Source organism: Microcaecilia unicolor, chromosome 4 (assembly GCF_901765095.1).
Source record: "Microcaecilia unicolor chromosome 4, aMicUni1.1, whole genome shotgun sequence".
Lineage (NCBI taxonomy): Eukaryota > Metazoa > Chordata > Amphibia > Gymnophiona > Siphonopidae > Microcaecilia > Microcaecilia unicolor.
In genome coordinates this window covers 147,242,555-147,248,943 of record NC_044034.1, presented here as the reverse complement: position 1 = coordinate 147,248,943, position 6,389 = coordinate 147,242,555, and the positions used below count along the sequence as shown (strand labels likewise).

The 6,389-nt window shown below is 46.0% G+C and overlaps 1 long non-coding RNA gene across 1 annotated transcript; it reads left to right on the top strand.

The window, feature by feature from the left end:
* The first annotated feature begins 785 nt into the window (after positions 1-785).
* Positions 786-1,597, top strand: LOC115467943. The gene is made up of 3 exons (XR_003941791.1): positions 786-929; positions 1,089-1,174; positions 1,491-1,597. It is a non-coding gene; the product is annotated as an uncharacterized LOC115467943 (long non-coding RNA).
* Positions 1,598-6,389: the final 4,792 nt, after the last annotated feature.

Here is a 6,389-nt window from a genome sequence, read left to right as displayed (position 1 = left end):
AAAGTGGCAGAACGTGTCCGTCATTCCACAACTGCCATTTGTGCACAAATGCAGAATGCGGAAGATAAAACAAACGCCTTATTGGACCAGAACAACGCTCTTTTGCGCGAACTGTGCAATCTTACCAGAGCGCATTCCCAGCAGCAACGGCAGATGTTTATGGATCTCCAACAGGAGATGAGGGGGATGCAGCGTGCTGTACTGCGCGATGACTCCGCCTGGGGTTATCGCACTGCAAATGGTATATTTTCTTTCATTTTTCCATGCATATATGTTATCCACAAACACATATTATATATCCCCTCTGTTCTAAAGAGTTCGTCTAATGTGTGAGTTCTTTTCTAAAAAAATTTTACAGCCTGGAGTCCATTGCAGCATCGGACGACCAACGGTGCAGTTGCAAGTAAGTATAGTATTCTAATAACTGGTTCTGTACTCAGTTCTTTGTTAAACGATCCAGATGTATGTACTGTAGCATGATTTTTTTTTTTCCCCAGGCTTCGAGACAGGTGTACCTCCCACGCTCCCTTCATTGTCTCCCATCGGCCATCGTGTTTATTCTTTTTCTCAGCCTCCTATAGGTAATGTCTGTGGCCTCTTCTTTTCTGTACATGTTTTTAATTGTAAAATCCTTGTTTTTACTGTTTGGCACACTGTGCATACCGTAACCCGCCCTTTTTTTTTTGGCTAGGTGTAGGGTCTGCAGGCCAAAACGTGGTCGCAAGGGCCTCCCTTTCTGAGTAAGTATCTCGGGTGATTGAGTGGCCCGTCGCTCTGTCTCTGTACTTTACTTTAGACAGGCTTATTTACATTTTCCTGCTTCCTTTTTCATCTAATTGCAGGCACGATCGCTGTAACCCGCAGCCGGGAGCACAGAACAACATAACACCCTCCACTGCGCACCCTGTGTGGCAGCCTGTTTCTCAATAGTAAGTATGGGTGTGACACATACAAAGAAAAAGTTCGTTTGATCATTTATTCGCCTTTATTTTTCTATAATTGTCACGTTAGCCTCCAACCTTTCTAAACGTAAACTTGGTACACAGTTTGCAACATATGAAGTTTAATGTTATGTTGTTTCATTGCAGCAACAGAGCAGCAGAACACGGCGATGACGACAGAACAACGGAATACCCACATGTACCCCGGCTTTGTAACAGCCAGTCATTGGATAGTAAGTTTCATTTGTTACCCGCTGACTGAAACCGGTGGGGCTGTGGGAGGGGAGTGCAAGCCCTTTTTTTTGAGCCTGAAAAGAGGTTTTCCAATTGTGGTTACATAACAGGGGATATTTTTGTGAAATACATTGATAGTTTTTATTGACATTTGTGCACTGTTGTTTTGTCGCCATGTGAAAGGGTTGTCTGAAATGTTTGTTAACAGGTATATTTAAAACTTTGAAACGGTTTGGTATCATTTCTTTCCCCCCCCCACCCCCACAACAAAACAGTAAAATGCAAATTGTAATAGGTTTTTTTGTGGTTTTGAAGGTGCTGTGGAACATCGGAACATGGTCCGACGGAGCTAGAAACACATCTCGCTATGCTGTCTTTTCCAGCTTATGAATGCATCGCGTCTACCTACCTTTGAATATTGAATGCAGCACGAATTTTGAACATATATCAAACATTTCCGTTTTTTTTTCTCCTGTTTAATTAATAAAAGTATTTGTTCTGAACTGTTTCGATGTTGTTTTATAAGTTTATATGAGGACTTAGGTTGTGACAAATAGGTATTTGCTAATCATAGTATTGCTGCAATGTTACCCCCATAGCATTATCTGTTGACACGAGGTAATGACACACCGTTCACATGCAAGTTCTGTGCTGACATGTTCCCCATTCCAGGAGGGATATAGGATTTTGGGCTGTAAGTTCCTAAATGACACACACACGCTATGTGGGACTTGCCTATATCCCTCCTTGACCAGGAATATGACAGACAGCTCATACAAGTGGTACGTGGCTACTAAGGATGGCGTGGTTCTGAAAAGAAATCATGGATGACCTTCCGGCGCACAGCATTTCCCTTGCTTGCATCTGTCCCTCTGTCCGAGGAGGCAATGTCGACTTCTGGAGGGACTACAATGTCGATGTCAAGGTGATGCTTCACTGCAATGTTATGAAGCATGCAGCATACAAGCACTATGTCTGCTACCTTTTCAGGGGAGTATTGCAGGGAGCCACCAGAGATGTGCAAGCAGCGAAACCTGCTCTTCAATACCCCAAACGTGCGCTCTATTGTGCATCTTGTTGCAATGTGTGCCTCGTTGTAACGCTTCTCTGCATCAGACCGGGGCACTGCAAGCGGGGTCAGTAGCCATGTTTTCGACCCATATCCAGCATCCCCTGCAGGAACACAACAGTTCATAACTGTGAGAACATAATATTAAAGGGTCGCAAAATATCCGTAATGAACTTTTCATGTGCTAAGTCACAGCCACCTAACACACATTTACCTATAAGTAGCCCGTTGGTATAGTGACCTTTTCCGCCTTTCACCATGAAGACGGAAGTGGTCACTAGGCCACCAGGGCACTATAAAGAAATGGCAGCTTGGAATTTCCATGTGTGTTGTTCTATACAGCAATGTTAATTTGTAGTATTAGTTGTAGTATCAACCACACCAGTAAAGCAAATGTCAGCATCTCACCAAGAAGCCATCCGTTTTGAATCTGCCCCTCTGCAAACTTCCTTCCCAGTGCACTGTTAGACAATATGTAAGAGTCATGGCAGCTCCCTGGAAAACGTGTAACAACATCACGGATCCTAAGGTTAGCATCACAAACCACTTGCACATTCAGCGAGTGGCCCATCTTGCGGTTTCGATACTGCATTTCTCGATCCGCTGGCGGGGTCAAGGCAACATGTGTGCAGTCTATAGCTCCTAGGACATTGGGTAACCGCGCAATCTTGTAGAAGTCCTGCTTGACCCTCCTCTGTTCTTCTTCCCCTGTGGGAAATGCTATGTGCTGGCGAACGCATTTTTTCAGTGCGTGCAGGACCTGAAACACAGTGCAAATTTGGGGATTGGTTATCCATGTTTTATACATTGCAGAAGGGGGGTTGCACAACGATGGAGGAGGGGTGGGATGAGGATAGGGTGTAGCGAAATGCAGGCCGCCAAAAACAGGAGTGGGAACTGGATCACGCTCTTCAAAAACTGGGGTTACCATATGGCTCCAGAAAAAGGAGGACAGATTGAGCCATTCTGGGTTTTACTTCCATTGCTTTCAATGGAAGCAAAACCCACACTGGATCAATGTGTCCTCTTTCTGGAGCCGTATGGTCACCCTATCAAAAACAGACCAGTGATGCTGGATCTGAAGTTTTACCTTTTTAAAATAAGTAATTGATGACAGGGCGAAATGCGTTGTATTACCTGCGAAAGATGTCTTGAAACAGTTGCCTGGTCCACGCCGCTGTTACCCCCTAACACATGCTGGAATGTCCCTGTGGCTAAGAACTGCAGAACAGTAAGCAGCTTTGCAAGGCCAGGCACTGCGTGAGATCTATGTGTGGTTGGGTCAATATCATCTCTAATTTCATGGTACAGTTGATGTATAGCTGCTCTGGTCAAGCGGTAGTCATCCACGATTTTTCTGTCTGACATGTGTTCCAGAACCAGCCGTTGACGAAACACACGTGGGCGGGGGAGCCGGCGTGGGCGAACGTGGACAGGGTGTTGTACAATGGTTTCTGTTACCTCCTCTTCCTGCATGTGGTCATAATCCATGTCAGGGAAGAAGTCCAACTGTGCAAGGAAAAACCCACCATCCATGACTTCTTTTAGCAATTCGCGAGCCGTGGAAACACGAGGACCAACGCTTCTCTGTAGAGCGCAGAATGTACGTCATATTTAAGCGCCAAATGAGCAGCCAATCAGCCGGAGCTCCATGGTGGCGCATAAAATAAACGTAACATATTGTCGCTCGTGTACGGCCGTAGGCTTTGAAAGCCTTTATTTATAAAGCCGCAAAATATATATATTTGTTTTTTTTTTTTTTTTTTGAATGTATGTGCGACTGAAACAGTTGTAACTTTTTTTTTTTTTTTTTTTTTTTTTCTGTGCGACTTATACAGTCGTAACATAACTTTTTTTTTTTTTTTTTTTTAACAACTTATGTAAAATAATTAAATTTTTTTTTATTTTTTTTTTTTGGGTGCGACTTTACTTATGTAAAATAAATTTTTTTTGTGCAACTTTTTTTCAAGGGCGCTGTACGCTGGAGGACAGGTACTGGATAACTTCAGCAAGGTCCGCCAGTGCCTGTCCTCCCATGCGCAGGGTTTGGGCCATGTCCTGGAGCTCATCTGGGGGAAGGTTAATTAGGGGGAGAGGCATATGGGGAGATGTGGCGCGGTCTTCCATGATGGGAGAAAAAGTGGAGGTGGATCGGTCACGGGTAGGAGGTGGAGGTATGGTACAGGTACCACGGTCAACAGTTGGGTTGGGGGGGATAGGGGAGGTGGAGCAGCAGAGGGTGGGAGCAGGGGACATGGGCGAGACACTGCGGTGGACAGTTACGGGTGCAGGGGGGGGGAGAGATGGCGAATCTTCACTGTCTTCTTCTCCAGTGAGGTCCACTGTGCCACCTGTCAGAAAAGACACAAGAACGACTGTCAGAATGGTTCACCACGAACAGCTTCTAAATGCACACACACCGTGATACGCAATAACAATAACACTTTGGGCAAGGAGTAGAATTGTAAAACTCACCATACACACGTATTTGGTCCACCTGGAACCTCTCCAGTACGGGGGTGACTTGCCCAGGCGAGGTGGAGGCAGCAGCATGGTGTTGGGAAATGGCGAGGGAAGTCTGAGGGACAGCGAAGGAGGGGGTAGCGGGAGGGGAGATTGGAATTTGCGGGGGGGGGGGGGAGGAAGGGGAACCAGGAGGAGTGGTGAGACCGTGTGGCTGGGAGGGTGAGGCAGGAGGGCTAAAGTGTGCTGGGGGTGGAGAAGAGGAATGGTGGGAAGGGCCATATGTTGGAGCAGGGAGACGCAGAATGGTCTTCCGTGATCTCTTGGGGGGGGGGGGGACCAGAGGAGGGGCCGGGACGGACAAGGGCATAAGGTAAGAGGTGGGGACCAGGGGTAGGAGCAGAAGGGCGGGGAGGTACAACACCAGCCAGGGACCCCTCGCCGGCACCATCATCATCATCATGGTCGTCATCATCATCATCATCATCATCGTCATGACACGATCTCTCGACATCATGATCGTCGTCACCCTCCTCCTCCTCCTCCTCCTCCTCCTCCTCTTTCTCTGACACTTCTGTAGAGACAAATATGGATGATAAAAGTTTTGTGATAACACCCCGAATCATCAAATGTCATGGAGCAGAGTGACGTGAAACGTTAAAATACCTGGGCTGTTATCGAGGTTGGCCCGGACCTCACGGAGCCATCCTGGGTGGTCCTTCCGTAGTGCCCTCGCCCGTTTTTTAAGTTCCTCCACCTGTCAGATGTAGACAAACACAATGGAAAAGCAATGATGCACGTTACACATACATGTGTAGTCAATTATTGTTTCTTATTTATTATTATTATTTTTTTTATGCATTTGTACCCCACTTACAGATCTTGGGAAGGAGCTGCGCTTATTAAACAAGCGCTGCAGTGTCCTCCAGCCCTGGTCCATCCTCATGATGTCCCTCCTTTTGCCCGCTCGAGGGAATAGGCGTTTCTCATTTACTGTGAACAGCTGTGCCAGCCAGAGGACATCGAGGTCCGAGAAATTCGGTTTTCGCCCTCTTGCCGCCATTATTACGCCTATATAGCACGGCAATATGCACGCACAGTATTAACGTGGTTATTACACGTTTCATAAAGCTTTATTTAAAAAAAAAAAAAAATTGGCTCCCATACTTTTGGTACATGTTATGCAAAGGGCTTTCGACCAATCACAGCGCTTTTAGCTCTGCTAATGCGCTGGGATTGGCTCAAAGTTTGTTTATTTTTTCACTTAACACTTTTTCCTGCCACGGAGCTGTCCTAACGAGAGGTCCAGACCTCTCGTTAGTTTTCCTGCCTTTTTCCAGCGTAAAGGCAATCGGAAAAGGTTAGTGCATGTCGTTTCAATGGGGTTTTCACACTAATTGCTCATCTCCATTCCGTTTTCGTTAGCTGCTACTACCGTCGAAAAATAGGCTTTAGTGCATGGAAAGGATCGGAAATTCTTCCCCGAGGGCTCATTTAACGATGAAAAACGTTTAGTGCATCTGCCTCTTAGTTAGGTGGCTCAGCATGAAACCACCTAAGATAAATAAAGGAACTGTCTTTGACAGTTAAGCAGATGGGGGCAGCCAGTACAGTCAGTTTCCACCATGCAAAGCAGGATTCTTAGGGATGAATAGAAAAAATGGCAATGGACCTTTTAATCC